Source organism: Papio anubis, chromosome 4 (genome assembly GCF_008728515.1).
Source record: "Papio anubis isolate 15944 chromosome 4, Panubis1.0, whole genome shotgun sequence".
NCBI lineage: Eukaryota > Metazoa > Chordata > Mammalia > Primates > Cercopithecidae > Papio > Papio anubis.
The window spans coordinates 22,767,712-22,793,121 of NC_044979.1; positions in this window are offsets into that span (position 1 = coordinate 22,767,712).

Here is a 25,410-nt window from a genome sequence, read left to right on the forward strand (position 1 = left end):
CTGTGGGGACTTGCGGGCAAGAATGAGAGGGGGCAAGGGATAAAAGACTACAACTGTGGTTCAGTGTATACTGCTCGGGTGATGGGTACACCAAAATCTCAGAAATCACTGCTAAAGAACTTACTCATGTAACCAAATACCACCTGTACCCCAATAATTTATGGAAAAATAAAAATTTTAAAAAACAAAAAATATAGCACATATAATTATGTACAAAATGTAATAACACCAAACAACTGTTAGTGGTTTATGTATTTGTTATACTATATTTTTAATATTTTAGAGTATACTCCTTCTATTTATATATTTTTTTAAAAAGTTAACTATTAAACAGCCTCAGGCAGGTCCTTCAGGAGGTATTTCAGAAGGCATTATCATCAGAGGAGATGACAGCTCCATGCATGTTATTGACCCTGAAGACCTTCCAGTGGGACAAGATGTGAAGGTGGAAGACAGTGATACTGATCCTGACCTTGTGTAGGCCTAGGCTAGTGTGTGTATTTGTGTCTTAGTTTTTAACAAAAAAAGTTGTAAAAGTTAAAAAAAAAAATTGTAATGCAAAAAAAAAAAAAAAAAAAAGCTTATTGAATAACGATGTAAAGAAAAAAAATCTGCCTGGGCAACACAGCGAGACCTTGTCTCTAAAAATGTTTTTAAATTATCTGGGCATGGTGATGCACACCTGCGTCCTAGCTACTTACGAGGCTGAGGCAGGAGGATTGCATGAGCCCAGGAGTTTGAGACTATAGTGGTATACAACTGTGCCACTGCACTCCACCTGGGAGACAAAGCGAGACTCTATCTCTAAATAAAAAAGAAAATATTTTTGTACAACTGTACAAAGCATATTTTAAGATAAGTGTTAAAGAGTCCAAAAGTTCTTTTTTTAATTTAAAAGTTTATAAAGTAAAAAGATTACAGTAAGTTAAGGTTAATTCATTATTGAAGAAAAAAAGTTTTTCTGAATTATAGTGTAGCTGAAGCATACAGTATTTATAAAGTTGTGGTATTATACAGTAATGTTCTAGAGCTTCATATTCCCTGACCACTTACTCAATGACTCACCCAGACCAACTTCCTGCCCTGCAAGCTTCCTTCTTGGGAAGTGCCCTACATAGGTGCACCATTTTTAAATCTTTTATACCACATTTTTACTGTACTGTTTCTATATTTAGAAATATTTAGATACACAAATACTTTTCACTGGGTTACAGTTGCCTGCAGTATTCAATACAATAGCCTGATGTACAGGTTGGTAGCCTAGGAGCAGTAGGCTATCCCAGAGCCTAGGTGTGTAGCAGACTGTAGCATCTAGGTTTGTGTAAGTACCCTCTATGACGTTCATACATGATGAAGTCACCTCACACACCTCTCAGAATGCGTCTCCATTGTTAAGTGACACAAGACTCTAAGTTACAGGATATAGGGAGGGGAGCAAACATCACACGAGGACTTTTCCGCCTCTTCTGGGGAAGGGGTTGTGCATTTTCAGTTGTACACAGGATGGGTGTGTATCATGTTAGATGGAATGATGACCTTTGATATTGTCTTTATTTGGATATTAAGTGTGGTTTAAGGAGATGTGATGGATGCCAAGGTGACAAGGGGTGGACTTATGATGGTTAATTTTATGTGTCAGCTTCGCTGGGCCAACAACACCCAGATTAAAATTATTTCTAGGTGTGTCCGTGAGGGGGCTGTGGGATGAGATTACTGTTTGAATGTGTGAACTCAATAAAACAGATGGGCCTTCCCCATGGTGGGTGGGAGTCACCCAGCCCTGTTAAGTGTCCAAATAGGACAAAAGGCAGAGGAAAGAGAAATTTACCCCTTTTGCTTCCTGCCTGCCTGCCTGCCTGAGCTGGGACATCCTTCTCCTGCCCTTGCCCTGGGATGCACACCATCTGCTCCCTCGGCTCTCAGGCCTAAGGTCTTAGACTGCATTATACCACTGGCCGTCCTGGGTCTCCAGCTTGCAGGTGGCAGATGTAGGAATTCATAGCCTCCATAATCAAGCCAATTCCTCACAATAAGTCTCCTCATATATTCATATCCTCTTGGCTCTGCTTCTCTGGAGAACCTGGCTATTAGAGTTTGTCATTCTATTCCTGTCACCAAACCCATGCAGTACCCTTAGGTGAGCAGTGGTGCTTCCCACTGGCCAAATCCACCCAGACGCCAGAGGGCAGGGAGCTCTTCGCTGTAGCTCCAGCAGGCTGGCCTCCTGGGCACAGCACAGGGGAAAAGAGCAGAAAGCGGCCCTGGAGAGACCCAAAGAAGACATGCTGGGGCCCCACCTTCTAAACAGAGCTCCTTTTGGTGACTTGGCTCAAGAGCAATAAGTGAGGACAATGAGACCAGGGATCTGGCCTCAACTCCATATTCCGCTACCTTCAATCCATCCTTTCCATTGTCTGGGCCTCAATTTTTCCATTTGTAAAATGAAAAGGAGGAAAGGGGGTACCTGTCACCACCTTGGGTACCTAACTCACTCACCTCCTAGGCTCTTGGAGAGGGGTTCACTACCCAGCCAGCCAAGACACAAGATCTCACATACCTGCACCGTGGTCTCTGAAGAAAAGACAGAAACCCTCCCGACTCTCAGTGCAGACTGATTTCACAGCTCTGAGCTGTAAGTTTCTACCCAGAAAGCTACCTGGTCTATTTCAGGATCCAGGTGAAAGTTGTCTTCCCTTAAAGTAGCATTTCTCAACATAGGGAATTAGCTCATAATGTCAATCATGGGCCCCACCACCACAGATTCTAATTCAAGATAATCTATCGGAGGAATTCCATGCAGGTTCTCCTTGTACCACACTTTGAAACCTACTGTCTTAATGAACAATGGGTTGCATCATACTCTTACATAATAGTGTAAGAATTTTTAAGTTCATTTCCTCCTTAATGAAAACAAGCTATTATTCTGTAATGGTTATTTTTTAAAAACAACAATAGGGGTTTGGGGCATTCAATCCAGTTAATGCACTGCAGCATAGAACTGCTTGCTAAGTAGTAAAATTGCTTTTCAAAACATGATCAAACATCAGTCTAATCAGCCAGGTGTTAGGCTCTCAATCACAAGCCTCAAAACACATAATCAAGTATCAGTAAGCAGGTGTTTTAAGTGAAGCTTGAGATAAACAGTTGCCTTTGTGGTTACTTAGGAGGTTTTGCAACATTAAAATGGAGTACCTCACACTCAAGCAAGCCAACTTCAGAAGCTTCTCAGCTGAACAAATCCGGGCAATAATTAGCACGGGACATTTTAAATAGACTGCAGTTTAAAAGCCTTGAATCTTATTGAGGAAATCTGTTTTGTTTCCTTTATTCCCAATTGTCTTCAAGATTTTGCTCTGATAGATACTGACTCTTTGATAAAAAGTCACTAGACCACATTTCACTTTTTTCAGATGGAAGATTTTGATCCCTTTAAAGAAAATTATGTTCAGATCATATACATACATTCAATATCACAATGTTCACATCATATACATACATTCAATATCACAATACCAGGGCCCCACCCCACCAATCTTTCCAATGTGACAAGACTAGGACTGGGAGTTCTGAAGTAAAACCCAAGTTCCACTTTAGAAATTACTTTTCATGGCCAGGCACGGTGACTCACGCCTGTAATCCCAGCACTTGGGGAGGCCAAGGTGGGCAGATCACGAGGTCAGGAGATCCAGACCACAGTGAAACCCCGCCTCTACTAAAAATACAAAAAAAAAAAATTAGCCAGGCGTGGTGGCGGGCCGCTGTAGTCCCAGCTACTCAGCAGGCTGAGGCAGAATGGCATGAATCCAGGAGGCAGAGCTTGCAGTGAGCTGAGATCACACCACTGCACTCCAGCCTAGGCGACACAGCAGACTCCGTCTCAAAAAAAGAAAAAAAAAGAAATTATTTCTCATTCTCTCAAGTATTCAAAATGGCTTCTCAGTGGTCCAATAAATAATACAACATAACTCCATGAAAATCACTGAAAGATCCAGGGGACAACGTAAGGTGACCATCCTCAGCAGAAGTGCTCATTTTAAGAGCCAATATTAATCATGTAATAACAGAATCAGTCCAATGGGATTGAGCTCTATCAGTCACAAAATGTAACAAAATGATGAGTTGCTTTCAGTTGCAGTGGACCTCCAGCTTGCAAGTCACATAACCTGAGCACGCCCAGATCAACCAAGCCCACCCAATTCGTGACCCTGTAGGCGTCCAGAGTGAAAACATCAACCACATATGGAACCTAAGTACTCAGATTGAAGAAGAGGGATCAAATTAAGAAGAGAGGGGTGCCGTGTTTTGTTGCATTACAGACTTAAAAGGCAAGGACACCTCACCACCTCTTTGCATGGCCCAATCAGATCATGCCTCGTTGCATTTTCCTGTGTCTCTGATTGTTATTCCCTGTGTATAAAACCTGCTCTCAGGCCCTGACTTGGGGAGACAATTTTGAGTGTTGCCTCCAATTTCCTTGCCAGTTGGCCTTGCAATAAAGCTTTTTCTTTTCTCAAAAGCCTGTGCCGTAGTATTGGCTTCTATGAACGTTAAGAGGAAAGCCCACGACTCAGTAACAATCAGACTGGCCTGTCACTTAGGTTTATTCGAGTTCACCCACACAATTTATCTTAGCGAATGCTAAGAAGGGTTCCCTGCTTACAACTGTAGCTCATAAATTTCTGCTAATTTCCCTTGATTGTGAATAGCAGTTTAGTTTTGAGAGAATTTGGTTTTTGGGTTTTTGTTGTTGTTGTTGTTGTTGTTTTGAGATAGGGTCTCACGCTGTCACCCAGACTGGAGTGCAGTGGTGAGATCTCGGCTCACTGCAACCTCCACCTCCCAGGCTCAAGCAGTTCTCCTGCCTCAGCCTCCTGAGTAGCTGGGATTATAGGCATGCAGCACCACACTAGGCTAACTTTTTTTTTTTTTTGTATTTTTAGTAGAGACAGGGTTTCACCATGTTGGCCAGGCTGGTCTTGAACTCCTCAAATGATCCACCCGCCTCGGCCTCCCAAAATGCTGAGATTACAGGCGTGGGCCACCACGCCTGGCCTTGAGAGAATTTCTTATGTTTCACTTTCTATTTCTCTTTCCTCTCCCCTTGGCCTTGTATTGCCGTCAAAATATTAGTTTCCATTCTTATAATTTTATCTCTCCAGTTAAAGGAGCATTTGCTCATACATGATACCAACTAAACAGAGTCCCAGTTGCCCTTGCCATTCAATAGATATAGAGGTTTGTGACACAGAAAAATTTCATTCTCAATTGTGCATATCAATGTACTCCTCTGAAACAAAATTGAGAGAGTCTAACCAGGTCTGAACAAACCAGAGGTTCTGAGATTGTGGCTTCTGAAAATGAATAAGCCCAAAGAACTTCATTCTTCTCTGTCACCAGTCCCTGAAACCTGTCAGTAATTGCAGAACCACATTAGGACTTCTCTTTCATATCATCTTCCTCTTTTCAGCTGCGCGATTCAGCTGGGTGCTGCTTCATGTGTAGTAAAGGCTTTTATGTCTCAGGACATTAAAACCTGAAGTTTGAGTCTATTTGCAAAGATAAAAATTTTCCACTCTAACCCAGGGAGTCTGGCTATCTTTGGGCTTTTCTGATCTTCCTTTGTCATGTAACACCCTTCTTTCTTTGGTCTATGTACATCTCATCTTTTCTCTCCCGACAGCCCAGGAAGCATTAACCTAGACTTCTCCTGATGCAGAGGGAACTCATCAGCTCTTTCAGCAGCCTACACCATTGGAGTGGGTATTACAACCTTCAGCTGGGCTGAAAATTTCATCAGAATTTCATCATACAAATGATTCAGAACAATTCAATCAAGATTTTTCCTCTTCACTGTGCTTCAGGAAACCTCTGACCTCTTATTTCAGGGAGAAAATAGAAATCCTCAGATGGAAGCTCTATCAATTTTTTGCCTGCCTCCTCTAATCTAAAAATTGCTTTCTACCATCCCTTCTGCCCCAGTGGAATAGAGGCCCCTCCTTCCCGCTAGGCCAATTCCTTCATCAATTTTCAGACCTCAACTTCATCAGCCTGTGTCTCCTGCATCTTCAGCTTCCCCCTCTTTATTGGTGCTGGCTCATCACCATTTGCTTGTAACAGAATGTTAAGTAAGAAGCTGAGACCAAGGCACCATGACGTAATAACTGCTACATTCCAACGGGTGTTTTCACACCTGCTATACCAGGTGTGAAATTTCAGAGCAGCACAACGAAGAACCAGTATAATGACTTTTTAATTATCTCATTCATGTGGAGGACAAAAAGGGTCCAAGGAGGGGGACTGAGAGTGGATTTTTGAGCAGAGCCATTAGCATGCTGTGTGTCTTATCCCCAAAGGACGGAAGGATGAAAGGGATGTCTGCCCTCACCTCAAGCTGGTGAGAAAGCTTGGCAAGATTAATATGTGCCCCCTGCAGTTGGGAGGCTGGAGGGACTGGGATCTTGACCATGCCTGACAAGGTCAGAGCAGCCTGTGGCCGCAGGGTAGAGGACAAAGTCTAGGAAGTTCTCTCACTCCCAGGGAGCAAATGTAAGTAAGAATCTTGATCAGGCAGAGGCTACCTGAAAGAGGGGACCCGGCAGTCAGGGGCTCTGGGTGATTCTGGTGGGTAGAGCTTGAGGGCAGCACTGAGGGAGGATTAAGGGTGACAGGCCAGCTAGGAAGGTGCAGTTTGAAGGGCTCACTAGGCAAATCTTCAAGGAACCCATGAAACGTACAGAGATGGTTGGCTATAAGCATCTGCTGGCCCAGAGAAGGCAAAGCCATCTTGCTACAGAGCCAGCTTCACTTGCATCCCTCCTCCTGGTCTGACCCTGGTGGGAGAAGCACAGTTAGCAAGCCCGGACTGAGAAGAAAGGTGAGGTTGAGAGAGAGAGGAGGACCCTGAGAGCCCCAGCATCACAGCCAGGGACCCGCTGGGGAGAGGAGAGAAGAGGTAACATTAAACCAAGTTCCAATTGATTATTATCTTGGAGTAGACTTAATTAATTTAGAATTAATTAGAGTTAATTAATTTAGAATTAGAGTTAATTAGCTGCAATTGTGACCTAATGTGATTCCAAACTTTTTTTAACATAAAAGGAGCCAGAGAAATGACAGTGTCTTGAGCAGATTAAAGGGACAATGGAGGACAAAAAGTAAGACTGCTTTGCAGAAAACCCACCAGGAGTGCTGGAGTTCCAGACTTCCACTTACACATAGAGTGAGCCTTCCATTGCTGGCCTCTATGTCCACTTCTAGCTCTGTCTGATCCTTTTCCTCACCCTCATGCAACACTATTAAAGCAATTTTCCATGCTCCCTGCCACTACTTGATCATCGTCCATTTATGGTTAAGCCACAGCCACCTCACTCCCACCCCTGACATCTCCGGAAAAGGTTATTGACATCTATTTACTTTCTTCTTTTTAAAATATACATATATAATTGGGTTTGTTTTCATATGATGAAAGAAAATATGCTTATCATAGAAAATTTTTAAAAAGTTCAGGCAGCTAAAATGAACATTAAAAAAATAAAATTCTTAAACTCATCCACACCAAGTCAACCGTGGTTAGCAGGTTGATATAGGCCTGGATAACCTTCTGTGTATATCTGTATGTGTAGATAGCAAGAGAAAGAGATGTACAGAGAATACACACACACCATACACACTTCAACGTGTGAGTGAGAATTCTTCATTATTGCAGAATGCAAATTTGAATGAATTTGAATTCATATATACACATATATGTACTACTGAAAATATATACATAAGTAAATTTTATGCATATTTTCATAGGTATTTAGTGGGTTTAAACAGGTATCTCACTAAAAAACAATACAGGATTACAGGAGATTCAGATGGTTTATTTACACAGGTGTATTCCTTATCCAGTACTACCATTTTTTTTCTTTTTTGGCATAGTGAGCTTGTAGAATGTTATAGTCCACAGCTGCTGTCTTTTCTTTACTCAGTATTTTTATGCTTTGTTTTATCTTTGCATATCTTACATAAATCAGCAGTAGCTTGTGTTTGCTGCTGCTTCTGTGTTATCCAAAGATTTATAAAAGATTGTCTCCCATTAAGGAAGGGGTTCTGTGACAACTTGGTGCATCCATTTATGTGTCAGGAAACAGTGGAACTAAAGGATGTAATATTTACTTAATTCTTTATCAAATAATAAGACACTATTCATTTATCATCTAATCGCATGTATTGTGATATTAAGATATGAAGGGACAATGGTGAAAATTCTAGGCAGACGACTTTGACATCTGCCTAGAATTTTACACTCGTATTTTACATTCATAATTATGTTAATTCCACCTTTGCCAAAATGCCACTATGTTTTGTATAATTTATATTACCAGCATAATTAACATTACCAAGCATATTTAGAAATGTCACTATGTTTGAAACAAAAGTTAAACAATACAAAAAGGTAAAAAAATGGAAACTGAAAATCCCCCACAATCCTACATCCTGGAGAAGATAACACTGAATAATTTTTATAAGCCTTTCAGAGCTTTTTCTAAGCACATATAACCATATCTACCAATCTACGATTTTATTTAGTGGTTTTTACAAAATGAGGTTCTATTATACAGACTGTTCTGCAACTTGATTTTCTTAACATCATAAATGATTTTGCAAATCAGGACATACAGATTGGCATCATTTCTTTAAAGAGTTGCATATACTTTTATCACATGTCAGGGCCTACAATTTATTTAGGTAACTCCTGTGGCATAATATTTGTGTTATTTTGGAGTTTTTATCATTACCAGCAATGCAGTTTTGCACATCTTGTACCTATGTCTTTGAATTATTTAACGGAGGCTAAACAGTCAAAAGTAGTCTCACTTAGTAAAAGAATAAGCATGTTTAAATTTCGATGGTACCAAATTATGCTCTAAGAAGACCGTGTCAATTTACCCTTCCTCACCTTCTGCAGCAACAGATCTTATCAATCTTTTAATCTTTGCCAATCTGATAGTTAAAAAATAAACTTATTTCAGTTGTCTCTCAATTTACAAAATTTCCTTGGCTAATAGCAATATTAACTCTATAATGCTGATCACAAATAATTTTTCCCAGTTTTCTTTTGTCTTCTTCAATCTATGGGTTTCACCCAACAAGAGGTTCAACTTTTCACATAGTCAAGTGTATCCATCTATTCCTTGTGGTGTCTGCTTTTAATACCTTGCTGTGCAAGGCTTTACCACATCATGGTTGCAAAAACTTCACACATATTTTCTTCTAGTATTTTTATAATTTCACTTCTACATCAAATTTTTACTTCAGGGCCAGAAAAACAAAACAAAACAAAAAGCCAGACATGGTGGTTCACGCCTGTAATCTCAGCACTTTGGGAGGCAGAGGCAGGTGGACTACCTGAGGTCAGGAGTTTGAGACCAGCCTGGCCAACATGATAAAACCCCGTCTCTACTAAAAATACAAAAACTAGCTGGGCATGGTGGTGGGTGCCTGTAATTCCAGCTACTTGGGAGGCTGAGGCAGGAGAACCGCTTGAACCCAGGAGGTGGAAGTTATAGTGAGCCAAGATCACACCACTGCACTCCAGCCTGGGCAACAGGGTAAGACTCCGTCTCAAAAATAAAAATAAAAATAAATTGTTACTTCATGGAGTATATATTTATTTTGTTAGAAAAAGTGAGATAAGAATCCAACAGGCTCATACTCTGCATACTATTTTATAATCTTTTTCACATAATGCATTGTGATCATATTTCCATGTTAATAGATTTCTATGATATTACTTTACACTGGTTCCAAATTTATTTAATTAACCCTCTATTATTGGATAATTAGGTTGTTTACAACTACTTCAAACAGCACTGTGATAAACATGATCATAACTAAACCTTCATCCATTACCTTAACGATGCCCCTAATATGCATTTCAAACTCTTTATACCTTCTCTGAAGCCCAGACCTTGCCCAGTCTTCTCATCACAGTGAACTGCACCTTCTCCCAAACTTTTGCTCAAACCAAAACCTTAGAAATAATCTTTGATTCCTTACTTTCCCTCAACCTTCAACCCAATCCGTCAGAAAAATCCCATCAGCTCTACCTCATTTCCCGCTTACATCCGATTCTTCTCCCACTATCCACTCTATGCCATTGCCATTCTCGCCTGATGACTGCCATCGCCTCCCAGTTCCTACTCTTGCCCACTATAATCCAGCTTCCAGACAGCAACCAGAGTATCATTTTAGAATGCACATCAGATCAAGTCATTTCCCTGCTTAAAACTCTCTAATGGCTTTCTATGGTACTTCAGGAAGTAAAATGTAAAAAGCCCTTACTAAGTTCTAGAAGGCCTCTGTCATCTGGGACCTGCCTCTCTGACACAGGTTCCACCACTCAGTTCCTTGCTTACTGATTCCCAGACACTGACCTCTTTTCTATTCCTTAAACGGGCCAAGCGTGTTCCTAATTTAGTGCAGGGTCTCTCGCCCTTGGCACTAATGACATTTTGGGTCCAATAATTCTTCATCATGGGGGGCTGTCCAGTGCACTGTAGGACACTTAGCAGCATTCCTGGTCTGTATCCACCAGATGCCAGTAGCATGTCCCTGGTTGTGACAACAGAAAACGTCACTAGACATTGCCAAATGTCACTAGACAGGAGGACAAAATTTTCCCTGATTGAGAACCACTGAGGTAGGACATTTGTACAAGCTGTTTCCTCTACCTGTAACGTTCTTGTCTCCTGGATCTTTATGGCAAATGTGTTTTTCTGATATTCAAGACTTGGATCAGATGTCACCTCCTCAGAGAGGCCTCCTCTGTCATCCCCACCCACTAACAATCACCTACAGTCACATCGCCCTGTTCTATTTTTGTAATTGCTCTTATCACTGCCTAGAATAACCTTATTCAGTGATTGGTTTACTTGTTTGCTGTTTGTCTCCCCTAGTAGGATGTCAGCTTCAGGCCAACGGCAATGTCTGGCATGGATGAGCAGATGTTCAGGAAGTATTTGTTCATTGAAAAAAAAAATGAATTCCCAAAAGTGGAAATCAAATATCTCTTTGTTGCTAAATCTAGTGGATACTTTAAAGTTATTGTGTTAATTCTCTCCAGCATTTGCCACTCACTCCCATTGGCTCCTCTGACCCTGTGTCTCCTAGCAGACCCCACCTCTTGGGCTCTCTTTTCCCGTTTCTTTCCTCTTCTTCCTTGGCCCATCCCTGACACTCTGCTCTTCAGAGAGTTCCAGCCTAATGCCTCTTCCAATGCCACATCATCTAACAACATGACCTCAGCTACTCCTGTGATTCATCAATTACTGTCTATTTTCTCATGATTCTCCAGATGCAAGTAGCCACTGGGATGTCCCACAGACCCCTCAAGTTCAATATTTCCAACCCAAACTCATCACTTCTACCAACCCCAAGTCACAACTTCAACAACCCTTCTGGGATGGTTAATTTTATATGTCAACTTGATTGTGCTACTGGGTGCCCATATTAAACATTGTTTCTAGGGGTGTCTGTAGGCATGTTTCTAGATGAGATTAGCATTTGGATAGGTGGACTCAATAAAGAAGACTGCCCTCCCCAGTGTGGGAGCTCATCATCCATCCATTGAGAGCCTGAAAGAGAGCAAAAGAAACAGGAAGGAGTAATAAGCCCCTTTTGCTTCCTGCCTGCCTGCTTGAACTGAGACCTCTCATCTCATCTTCTCCTGTCCTTGGATTAGGATTTATACCATCAGCTCCTCTGGTTCTCAGGTCTTTGGACTTAGACTGGAATTACATCACCAGCTTTCCTGGGTCTCCAGATGATGGCAGATTGTAGGACTTCTCAGCCTCCATAATCAACTGAGTCAATTCCTCATAATACATCTCTCTACAAATATGTATCTTGGTTCTGTTTCTCCAGAGAACCCTAATACAATCATTCATCATACAGAGCCTAGCCTCCTGCTCCTGAAGCATCTAGTTCCTCCAATGGACTGCGGCAAACCCTCCCAACAGTCTCTATGTCATGGCCCTGCCCCTACACGATACGTGTTCCTCACTCTTCTGCTGGAAACTCTCAATGGCTTCCCACTGCCCCAGGTCAAAGGTCCAGATTCCTCCCCATGCCTTCCTAGATCCTCTGTCTCTCCCACCACACCAACCAAGCTCAACTATGCTCTCCCTCACTTCTGGGAAGACAGAGGCCCTTCCCATGTCTGGAACACTCTTGCCTCCACCTCTCTATGCCAGAATTCAGATAATATTAGAAGCTTCAGGAGCAAGAGGGTAGGCTCTGTCTGATGAGAGGGCAGTAGGGTTCTCCAGTGAAAGAGAACCAAGATCTATATTTATACAGAGATTTATTATGAAGAATTGACTCCATGGGTTATGGAGGCTGAGAAGTCCCACAGTCTACCATCTGGAGGAACATTTTCGTTTGGGTCTGAGTCTCATAAGCTTTTGAACCTCCTCTTAAAACAGTCGAGGCTGCCGACTCTTTCTTCCAGTGCCTGTCCCCAAATAGTCTTTGCTTCAAACACAACATGAGATAGCTCTTTGAAATCACTCATGGAGTTTTCTACTCTACCCTTTGACTTCCCAGGCCCTAATCCTAGTTTCTCTATTCCTCCCTCTACTCTGCACCACCTGAGATATAAAAACAACTTTTTGAGGATCTGGGGTTTGCATCTCCCAGCCAAGACTTTAGTTCAAGATTTACATTTTGCTGCCTCTGGGTACATCAGAGACAATATAATAGATTATCAAGAACAAATGAATAAAATGCAATTTATTATAAATAACATATAATTAATAGGTTACATATTAAACAAGCATACAAAAGGAATGCAAACTGCCATCAGCTGCAGAGATGTCACTGTTCAGCCTCTGTGATCAATCTACAGCTTGACGGTCACTTTCCTGTCAGTGCCTGGCATCAGCTTGACATTCTGTGTGGTATCATTTGGATCTGTGTCCCCAGCAAATCTCATGTCAAATTTTAATCCCCAATGTTGAAGGTGGGGCCTGGCCTGGTGGGAGGTGATTGGATCATGGAGGTGGATTTCTCATGGTTTAGCACCATGCCCTCTTAGTGCTATTCTCAGATAGTGAGTGAGTTCTCACAAGATGTGGTTGTTTAAGAGTATGTAGCACTTAGCCCTTCTCTAATCTCTTCTTTCAGCTCTGGCCATGTAAGTAAGATGCCTCACTCCTCCTTTGCCTTCCACCATGATTGAAAGTTTCTTGAGGCCTCCCCAAAAGCAGATGCTGCCATGCTTTCTGTAGAGCCTGCAAAACCCATTAAACCTCTTTTTCTTATAAATTAGTCTCAGAGGTCAGGAGTTCAAGACCAGCCTTGTTAACATGGTGAAACCCCCATCTCTACTAAAAATACAAAAATTAGCTGGGCGTGGAGGCAGGCATCTGTAGTTCCAGTTACTCAGGAGGCTGAGGCAGAAGAATCACTTGAATCCAGGAGGCAGAGGTTGCAGTGAGCTAAGATCGCGCCACTGCACTCCAGACTGGGCAACAGAGCAAGACTCTGTCTCAAAAAAAAAAAAAAAAAGGTAGTTATTTCTGAAGAGAGGAGGGCAAACGGGAGGAAGCTTATTTCAGTTCACCATACAATCAACTGCCAGACTTCAGGTGCCTGCCATGGTGGACAGTGCCGGATTTGCCCAAGTTCATAGAGGCTCTGATTTCCTGAGAAATCAGGTGATGTGGCCTGGGTGCAAATGTGGACCCCTGAAAGACAGAGATGGGAGGGTCTCCTTGGGGTGTAACTGCTTCCTGGGAGATGTCCCACATGACAGAAAGCACCCAGCTTGCTGTATTTTCTTGCAAACCGGTGGCCTCCCTGGGAGCTCCCGCCTTGTCTCTCCCTCCCTCCTTCCTGGCTATAGTACCCGTTTCCTTCAGTTTTGCTTCTCTGGTCTCCCTGCTCTTAGCACAAGTATTAGCACAATAAGCTTTTCTCCAGCTCTTTTTTCTAGGGAGTCTACACTAAGACAATATACTTCCACATTCTCTGACCTCTTTACAATGAAAACGGATTTAGATAACACGTGTGTAAGGATAAAACAATAAGAGAGCGAAGGAGTTTGGTTTACCATAAAGAGCAGCACAAATGTCACAATTATTCAAGGCGTTTTTCTGGAAGGATGGGCCTGGGTAGGGGAACTGCTTTCATCATTATTTTCCTGATATCCCCAGGGGACCCTGGGAACCAGATGCTTCTGCGTTTGACAATGTGGAAGTTAATGTCTGCGTGGCTTTCCTCTGGGTCCCTCTGCCCCTCACAGGCCAGCTGGGTCAGATACCCCCGGCATTATCACACTCTCCAAAACCTCAGAACCAGCTCCCCTTGCCACCTCTTTCTTCCTTCTCTGCTCATGAAAATGGTGCACGTGTGTGCATGTGTGTGCATGCGTGTGTGTATTTAATACTTAGAGAGTTTCAGATTATTTTAACTGAGGGCTCAAAAAAGCAGCCCCAAGGAGCATCGCCAGCATTCCTATCTTCTTAACAGTCAAGAGCATCTTGAGCTCTTTCTGAGATGAGGGAAAGGACAAGAGAGGTGGAAAGCTGAGCTGGAAGTTCAGCAGAGCCTAATGGCCTCCCCACTTCCTCCCAATTTAAGTGCCCTAGAAACAGAAGATGCTGAAGGTGAGGATCTCCAGATTACATAGAGTGGGGATAGGAAAGGTTGCTTTAAAAAGTCAATGAATGAACAAATTCATAGACTTAGTGGCTGAAAGGCATTGTGTTTTGCAGATTCACACTTGAAGTACAAAAAGTCTTGCCGGTTCTTTGCACTCCTCCTGCCTCAGAGAATCATGGCTGTGTGCTGACTTGGAAGGGTGGGGCAGCGTGGAGTTCTGATACGCCTTGGCTAAGTGTGTTGCATACAATTAAAGGAAAACATTTTACCATCAGGGAGGTGCCTGTGCACTCTTTGTAAGCAATCCAAACGGGAGAATAGAGTCTTTCTTGGGCAATGTTTGCTTTGTCCTAGAAAACTGCCCTTTATTCTGACTCAGGAATTGTTTGAAAAGGTAGAACAAAGCAAAAGCCTGTGGGCCGCGGAGACCTGGCTTTTAGGTGAAAGGAGATTTGGTCTCTCCTAGACAAGAATCCTGCGAGTCAAATATCCTCTAATTGGATAGGCTGGCTGTAAGAATTGCACTGGGGAATTTGTCCAAGGGGAGAGTTTAGCCAAGAGGAGTTTAAGAAAAAGCCTGTGGTTTTTGATGCACAACTTAGTGGTCCAGATGAGCTGCTCTGAAATGGAGCATCTTTTTTTGAAGTCAGCCCTGGTTGCAGTTGAATAATGGAGTAAATGGGGGCTCTGAGATGCCCCCTCCATCAGGATCAGAAAAAGAAGTCCACTGGCCCTTCCTTTTGTCTGACATGACCCTGTTCCTGCTGACAGCACTGGCAATGTCAAAGTTTTCCTGGGCATGGTCCCAGGAAACTCTCAGTTTTTGAACTCTAAACAAGCCCAGCGAAGAGTAGGATGTTCTGTAACAATATTTGAGAGTCTTCCTACTTTTTTGGAGAGTTCTTTGGGGAACTTGAAAAGAGCTCTCTCAGGCCAAGCACTGTAATGCCAGCACTTTGGGAGGCCAAGGTGGGCGGATCTCCTGAGGTCAAGAGTTCAAGACCAGCCTGGCCAATATGGCAACAAAACCCCATCTCCACTACAAATACAAAAATCCGCCAGGCGTGGTGGCGCGCACCTGTAATCCCAGCTACTCGGGAGGCTGAGGCCGGAGGATCACTTGAACTGGAGAGGTGGAGGTTGCAGTGACCAGAGATCATGGCACTGCACTCCAGCCTGGGTGACAGAGTAGGATTCCATCTCAAAAAAAAAAAAGAAAAGGTGCTCTCACGGAAAGCTGTTCCTTCAAATCTCTCCTATCTTCAATTCCAAGGTTACCCTTGTCCTGCTGATGTCTGACTTCCCTGCCCCTCCCCACTCAGCCTTACGTGTTGTGCCCATCAGCCTCCACTTATCCAGCCCTGGAGCCAGGGCCGACCAAGGCAGGAAAGAGACTTGGAGCCTCGGGCCACCAAGAGATGGAACCTGGAAGAGAGTGTGCTGCTACCGATCCTTGGTGCCTGCAGAGGAGCCTGAACATCCTCATATCCACTAGGCCTTAACCTTCTGCCAATCCCAGCCCCACAGCTGGGTGCCCCCCAATGTCTCCTCTGGGAGAACAGAGCTGACTGTATCCCCTGGTCAGAGCCTGGGGGCTTTTTCTAACTGAACACATTATCTAGACCCCCAAATCACTCCCTACTGCCTGGGACTGCCTGTCACCCTGTCCATCCTCCATGCAAGCCCTGTGGACAGCCACCCCTGCTGTACCACACAAGGTACTCTATAGCTCAGAGGTTCTCAGTCTTCAGAGACTTGGGACACTTGGGAGCTTGTTAAAAACGAGAAGTCCTGTCTCCACCACTGGAGATGCTGATTCAACTGCCTACCCTATCCACTGATCCCCACCCCTGGGGGACATTGTGGAAGAGCTCTGGGAGCCCAGCCTGTATAACCCAGCAAGGGTGAACCGAGCCACAGGCCAAGTCCTCTACGGCTCCGGTACCTTCCCCTGTGCTCCCCACCAACCTCACCTCTTCATGTCCCAGCCTGTTTTGCAGGCAGTTCCACCAAGCCACAGCATCATCTGTAACTTATCCACATCTGTTCCCTTGCATCCAAAGCCTCCTTCAGCTGCAGGACACATGTTCTCTCTCAGTTCAATGAGACTGTCTATTGCACTCCAACTTCTGATCTCAAAGTATGTATAGGCTCCTACATACAGTGGGATGTTGATAAATTCTGTATCTAATAGAAAATTATTCAGCCTTAAGGCAATGTCTTTAAAGATCTTGCCATTTGCTACATGGATGAAACTGACGACATGATGCTAAGTGAAATAAGCCAGACACAGAAAGATGCTGTATGATCTCACTAATATGCAGAATATTTTTTAAAAGTCAAATAAATAGAGAACAGTGGTTACTGGAGGAAGGGAGGAGGAGGAAGTGGGGAGAAGTAGGTCAAAGAGTGCCAAGTTGCAGTTGTGTAGGATGAATAAGCCTAGAAGTCTGATGCACAGCAGGAGGACTGTGGTTCATAACATTGTATGACCTACTCAAAATGTGCTAAGAGATACATCTGAAGTGCTCTTACTACATACACACAAAAGATAACTATGGATGGCAATGGATATGTACCTTTGTTTGACTGTCATAATCATATCACTATGTATATGCGTACCAAAACATCATGTTGTACACCTTAAATATAGGCAACAGAAGATAAATTAAAAATAAATAAATAATAAATAATTAAATTCTATATCTGTCGGTGACAAGAAGCTAATTTAAGGAATATACATTATTAAAGAGAAATATGGGTTGATATTTCAAGCACGATAAATGTTTAATGAACTGTCGTCGCACAAAAATGAACAAATGGGTGAATCTAAGAAGGTAGAATATAATAAAATCATTTTACATTTGTCCCATGTGGTCTATCTTTATCCTTTTCACAGTACAGCAGAAAACATTTTGATCTGACACCAGAAGGAACTTTCCATCCACAGCTTTATTTCAGATAAAGCCTGCAGAACCAGAACCCCATCTTGTGGGCAGAGAACTATGTATATAGCACACCCTCTTTACCCTGTACCCACCCTGGCACCAACACCGTGCCAGTCCAATTCCACTCCCGCTTCTTGGTGGTGGTGGGAGTGGTCCAGATTTTTCTTTAGTCTTGCCTCCCTCAGTCTCTCATCCCCTGCTGTGCCCCATCTCGTGGTCTGTCATCTTTATTCACAAGACACAACATTAGGGCCTCTATTAGCATAGAGAACGACAGTGAGAAATACAGTATGTGGAACAAGCCTCCCGCTTTCTCCTTTCTCTGCAATTATCACTCAACTGCCTCAGTAAACAACAAAATTGTTCTCCACACACATCATTACCGCTTACAAGATTAAAATAGTCTGGAGGTCAGGAAGGCGAACACAGGTTAGTTTGAGTTTTTGAAATGAATTGCTCTCCCTGGCTAAACTTTCCCTAACCCCTTCTTTCCTGGGGAAATTGAGAATAAGAGGCCAGCCAGTCAAGCTAGCAGTTCCCTCCTCACATGGGAAAAGATTTTAGAGAGAGAGAGAATGAGAAAAAGACTATTCATTGCAGCCTTGGGCTGGGCTGGGGGACACAGGCTGGGAAGCTGGGCTCACATTCAAGGTCTCTGCACTCTCAGCCACACCTTCCTGGGCCTGGGCACCCTCTTGAACCCCCAAGGCTTTGGTGCATCTTCCACAGGCATGCAGATGTTGGATTCCACCTGCAAGAGCCACCGACTAGGTCCAAAATAGGGAGTCCTGGGTGAGCAGCTTCCCATTCATCTCTCCAGATTGTAGTCTTTTTTTGAGATGGAGTCTTGCTCTGCTGCCCAGGCGGGAGTGCAGTGGCATGATCTCAGCTCACTGCACCCTCCACCTCCCAGGTTCAAGCGATTCTCCTGCCTCAGACTCCTGAGTAGCTGGGATTACAGGCACTTGCCACCACACCTGGCTAATTTTTGTATTTTTTGTAGAGACGGGGTTTCGCCCTGTTGGCCAAGCTGGTCTCAAACTCCTGAACTCAGGTGATCTGCCTTCCTTGGCCTCCCAAAGTGTTGGGATTACAGGCATGAACCCCTGCACCTGGCCATGGTCCTGATTTTATTATCCACCCAACCCCTGACAAGGTGGGCATGAGCTTTGTATACCACCAGGGCAGTATGATAATGACCAAACCCAACAGGCTAGAACCAAAAGCATCCTTACCAACCACAGCCCATGCTGCACTCCAGGGGCTCCGCATGTGCTACTCTCCATGGGAACAGTGCCCTGGAGCGGGGTCACACCACGGAAGCCTCCAATGGCACGGGCATGGCCCTCTGGCCTTGTTGGCTGATGCTCTCTGATAACGGGCTCTCCCCACAGATAAAGAGACATTTTCTATGACCTTGAAATGTGTCCTGAAAGGATGAGAATCAGTCATGAATGAACAGATTTAGTCGGGCCATGGTTCTATACCTGGCATAAAGGCGACGGGTGGATAAACTCAAATGACTCCCAGGACCAGAAAGGCAGCACACGTGTGAGCTCTGGTGGACTAGAGACACACGCAGCTGAAGGTCTTCAAATGCAAGTTTAGAAACCGTGCTGGCCAGACGAAAGACAGCTGAAGACCAGGTTCAGCCTCCTGGCATCCAGTTTGTGATCTCTGGACTAGGAAGAAAACAAAAAAGAGGAAAAGCAAGAGATGAGAATAAACAAAGGCAAAGGGTTTTGTTCTCCTACTGACTAGCAGCCACATCCTCTCTCCGCGGTGAAGCGTCTTCCAGACTTTGAAAAACGATCCCCATGAAAGGAACATGTTTCCAGGATGTTTTTCTAGGAATCAGAACGCCCTCCACCAGCCAGCCCCACTCTCTTCTAAGCTCCTTTGGGACCAGAGACGTCTTATGAAATGTCTAGCCGACATTAGAAGGAAATCTGCCGCCACAGCCTGGAGGGTTTTCTTCTACTGAAACTAGTTGGCATTGGCCATAATAAAAACCGCATGAGCTTGAAGCTATTTGCGTGGTGTTGTAATGGCAGCGCAGACCAGCCCAGTCTTCTGGTATTCTGTCCTGATGCCTGGCGAAGACGGAAATGAGGGCGTCCCCAGTGGTGTTCTGTGTCTGTGCCTGCTAAAGGCACTAACAAAGAAGCCAGTCATTGCCTCACACCATCATTACCCATCCCCTCTGATATGTGGGGCACAGGATGAGAGCATGATGAGTTAGCAATCAATCACATCCAACTAGGTTGGAAGTAAGTGGGACCTTAAGCACAGGGTGCACCCAGCTGGAAGGATTCCTGCAGCTGCTCCCAGCAAAGATATTGCTCGTCCATAGAGACTCCAAACAGGCTTATTGGGGGCGGGTGGGGGGCAGGTGGGAGAAGTAGCAACAGTGGTTGGAGGTCAGGAAGGGAAGGGAGGGGATTGTCAGGCCTTGGGGACTTGGATTACATGTGAGTTCCATAAGGCCTGGTCCAGTAAAAATCATTAAAACAGTGGTTGTGAGGATTTGGGATCTAATTAAATAATAGATTATAGTTGACTGATTTACTAATGTTTTCTTCTGACGTCAATCAAAGGCATCTTTTCCGTTTCTTTTCCTTGTATTTTTGAAAAGTAGGAAAATTCCAAGGACAGGGGAACAAGAAAGAGGATAGTTCCCTTGTGTGTGCATTTGAGATTCAGTTTGAGAATCTGTTAGAAAACAATGGGAAACTGAAAGCTACAATGAGGGAGGGAAAGGGCAGATGGAATCAGTAGGTAAATACCTAATGCCAAGAGCTCCCTCGTGCCTCCCACATCACCATCCGGCTGCCCTGGCTCCCAGAACCCTGGTGGTCACAGTTGGAAACCACTGTGGCACCTACCAGGTCACCAGCCTACCAGACGTCCCCCATCCCACCATGGCTCCTGCACCTCTGCCCCATCACTACAGGTCCCCCTGGTCAAAGTAAGCCCAGACCCTGGCAGACACTCAGTGGCCTCCTGGTCCCCTGAGGGGGTGGCTGCCTGACCAACAGCCTGCACTTTCCCAAGGTTGCCCTTCATGGCCACCCAGGGGAGCTACAGCCTCCATAGTACACGGCACAAGTTAAGTATGTTGAATATCACCCCCAGGGAAAGGGCTAAAATAGGAACAAGTTGGCCTAAGAAGACTTCATAGAAGAAACATAAAAAGGCCATGGTTAATAAATGTATACGGAGACTATTGGGGGAAATGTAAAAATTGACATGAAATTGACGTGATTGGAAAGGCATCAGCTACAAAAGAGCCAGAGAAGAGACAAATATTTTCTTGGTCAGATAAAGGGTGAGATTGATAAAGTTTAGATGATATGAGCTACCTTAGCCCAGAAATGCCTATCAGTCCAACCTTGAGACAACTTCTCAGCATTTTTGTGGCTTAAAAACAACAAAGAGAGATAATCTCATTTCACTCAGCACCTCAAAAGAACTCTCTGGTGACACAGTAATATGAAACTCACTAATCAAATGCCTCAGGGTAAGTCAGCCTCCTTCACTTTCTGACAAAGTTCTATCATCTATAAGAAGAAGAAGAATTTCTAACCTGAGTCAACCAATTTAAAATCAGTGATCAATGGGCTGGTCTTTTTGCTTGAGGATGGCACATAATTTTTTTTGTTTGTTTGGCGGTATACAAGGACAACAAAAAAGTTCCAGGGGAGGTAAGGTTGACCTGTTAAACCACAAGATTGATGCAAGAAGGACCACAGTATAGAGCCTAAATCTCCAGAAAAAGATAGAATGACTCCCAAATCTATAAGACTGAACTGAAAGTATGAACAGATGAAGCCAGATCATGCCATCAGAAAAGAAGTTTTCTGGGATGTCACACCCAAGGTGTGACATCCCAGCCCATTTCAAGTTCACCAGAGCTTGTGGGCCCTATATCCCATATTTGGCCATGATTCTTCAGTCTCTTACAACTTGAGGCTGATAAACCATCTAACTAGTGCACCTTGTTCCGATTCCAAGCTCCTCACCAAACAATCTGCTATTGACAATCGACATGAAGATTATGCTATAGGACGAGACAGGTGCGAGCCATTACAATGTATTTTATCTGCATGATAGTTGCATTTTTCAGTATCTGATATGAGCCACAAGTATATACATTTGTTTAGAGCAAATCTTTCTAAGCATTGGATCTGCTGTTATCATCCTGACTGAATCAGGTTTTGAACCCATAAAGCTAGGGGTAAACCCTCGACCTTGGGGAGGCCTTCAATACCATTATCAATAGAGTCAGGCAGCTTCCCTGGTTACAACTCACTGCAGCCCTTCAGTTCACATCTGTGACTCCCACTTGAGTTCTTTGTTTTCCAGACGTGTATTGTGTGTTGGGCAGCTTTGAGCCTCATCCTCCAGAGCCAAGGACATACTTTGTAAGATGTCTGCCTACAGGTTTTTTCTCTTTGGTCAGTCACCTGGTCACTCTGAAGATTAAATGCATAACCCAGGTTTCGGCACACCCAGCTCTGGTCAACTGAGTGAAAACAACTCTAGCGCAGATGCCTTGAATATCCCTGACTTCCAACCATCTTATATGGGGCAGAGTCCCAGAGAGACAGTGATGGCCTCCAAAGTTAACTGAGGGTTATCGGCCCCTTTTTCTCTCCAGTCAGGCCCTCACAGGCTCGCCTGGATGGCAAGTTCTCCACGGATGTTAGCAAGTGCTTTCTTTCAGCCTACTACTCATGTCAGTATCCCCAGTGCCTAAGAGGGTTCCTGGTCAGGTGGATCATGAGGTCAGGAGATTGAGACCATCCTGGCTAATGTGGTGAAACCCCACCTCTACTAAAAATACAAAAAATTAGCCAGGCGTGGTGGCGGGCACCTGTATTCCCAGCTACTCGGTTGGCTGAGGCAGGAGAATGGCGTGAACCCGGGAGGCGGAGCTTGCAGTGAGCCAAGATCGCACCACTGCACTCCAGCCTGGGCGACAGAGCAAGACTCCATCTCAAAAAAAAAAAAAAAAAAGAAAAGAAAAGAAAAGAAAAAAAGAGGGTACCGGATACATAGCAGGGACTCAGTAAGTGATTTGGAGTGAACGAATGAATGAATGAATGCAGGCAGTGTTTCTCTACCTTGCCTCTGCCTCCAAGTCATTCACAAGCAAAACATGTCCTAGAAGTAACAACTCTCATGACACAAAGGGATTCTCAGTGGTATGGGAGGGAGAGAAAGTCAGTTGCATATCAAAATATCTATGGCCTTAAGTTTAATAACACTCCCCCTTCCCCCCCAGCACACACAGACGCACACATCGCAGGAGATTCTAAAACTGCCACACTGACTTTTTGGAAAGAGACTAAAAGGAAACACTTGTTGGCTTCCTCCATGGAGGCATCCCGCCCACCTTGGACAAAGCCAGGCAGAGCCTGGGGAGCAACCAGAGAAGGAGCGTGCTGGTTCTCCAAGGCTCTGCTCCTTCTCATCCACCCACACGCAAGGAGCCTAACTCACTCACAGCACTGGGTGTTTGCCATTTCCTGTATGGAAAATGGTTACGGTAATTTTGTTTTCAAAGAAACAAGCCTCCCACTCAAACACACCATGCCAAAGGAGAAACCAGGCTCGCGAGAGCCCACTACAGGGCTCTGCCTGGAGCAGCACTTCTTTCTTGCCACAGACAGCACCTGTCTGCTCCTCCTCCTTGTGGTGGAAGCCCATGGCTGCCCGGCCTTGGGAACCCAGGCTGAGCCCCCAGGTTACTCCCATCACGGCTCTGGGGACGTGGGGGCACACTGAGAGTCTTTGGGGTCCCAAAAGATGGAGACAAAAGAAGGTCAATTTTGAAGTGAAATTCCCTGGAGAGGAATCCAAGAGGCTCCAGGAGCTCTGCCCCGCAGGCACAGTGAATACCTTGAGCAAGGAACTATCAAATGCCAAATCAGGACCCCAGGACCCACTGGCCTATGTCCCCACTGTCCTTAATCCCCAGCCTCTGGGATCCCCAAGGCCCCCTGGATGTGGGAGTGGCTGGCATGTCACAACTTCAAGCTGTCCTCTCTCCCACCTGTCACCACAGCGACACCCATGAAGCAGCAGAAGTGTGCCCTGAAGGCATGGCACAAAGCTGAGGTGAGGCAGGAGGAGGGAGGGCAGCTGTGGGGGGTCCACTCACCTTTGGCATTTAGTCCAAACACCTGGGTGACATCCTCATCCCTGCTACTTCTCTGAGTTCTGTAAAGTCCAGGCCATGATTTTCCCAGAGACAAACACCTTGCACAGTGACTCCGGACACTAAGCCTCACTGGGAGTCTCTGTAGCCCTGCGTGACTGTTCAGGCTCCAGTTAATAACCAGATCCTGCTGCCTGCCCGTGTCTGCCACGTTCCTGTGCCAAGAGGAGTAGAGGAAGACCTTGTTCCCCGAGCACATCAGCGCTGCTCTGACCCACCACTTGGAACAGGCTGCCTGCACTTGCAAATCCCTAAGAGGAGCAGCCGCCAGTCATGGGGTGCTCACCACACACCAGGCCCAGTGCTAAATGCTCAAAGCGCCCTCTCCCTTGGACGTAGAGACTCTCATTATGCCCTTTTTATAAGTGAGACTTCGAAGAATTGAGCCTATACTCTCACAATGACCTTCACCCCTCTGTCCAGTAGAAGCAATTTATAAAACCAGGATCTGGAATTAAGTTTGTTGCTACAGAGGAGAGTTGTATCCCAGATGTGGAAATACAAGAACCCCTTGAGCAGCCATCCCTGCATCCCTCACTGCATCTAACTAATTAAATCAACATTTTCAACAGCCTCCCTGCGCCTGGCACCATCTTGACCTGCGTTAGCATCTCCCGAGTGCTGGTATTCAACATTTGCCATGAGAATAGCAGTGGTCTGAGGACCCGGTGCTGCTAGACACCGGGTCTCAGCCTGACCTTTGAGAACAGAGTGGCTTTTTACTCACTGCCTCCCCACCGGACACAGGAGACGGGACTCCCTAAGATGCTTGCCTTACAGGCAGCGAGAATCCCCCCAAAGCAAAGCTAAAAAGGGATCTGTCTTCAAGGACGCTGGGGCCCTCCTTTTTTTTTAAGGAAGAAAATAAAAACGTGGTAAAAAGTGCTGAGAAGATTGAATTATAACACATCAGAAGGAAAAGAGAATCTGCAGTTGTCCTTATTGTCGTCAGCCTGTTCAGTAATGAGTGGGGAAATGAGAAGAGGAAAGCAACTGGAAGAGCACATGACCCAGAAAAACCTGGCCCTTTGCAAATGCTGAGCTGGGCCTCCTTCTCTCAGGCTGCTCCAGAGCAGAGACTCTCAGTGAGATCCCTGGACCGGCAGCAGCAGCATCACCAGGGAGCTTGTTAGAAATGCACATTCTCAGGCCTCATCCTAAGCCGTACTCAATCAGAAACAGGGTGGCCGGCCTTGTAGCCTGCGGTTGCTCATTTGAGAACCTCTGTTGTAGGGGAAAAGAAGTACCTGGGATATATTTACAGCTTCTTTACTCTTGCTGGAGCTGCAACACAGCTGCAAAGCCATGAGCGCAAGCCAAGGAGAGCCTGTGCCATTAGTGCAGATCATGACTGGATCAGCATGTTGAATCCCAACTTTTTGAGTCATCTCCGAGGTGAAAGTGTTGTTTCCCCAACCTTATTTGCTCCAACCTTTTGAAAATCAGTTTTCTGGCCACACTCTGCCTCTTGCTCCCTCGCCAGGCAGATGGGAAGTAGGATTCCCCGAGAGGATCAGGAACAATCTCGTTGGACTAAATTAAGCCAATCTTCATCACGTGCCTAAAACTACCTTTGGATCTTTACAGGAC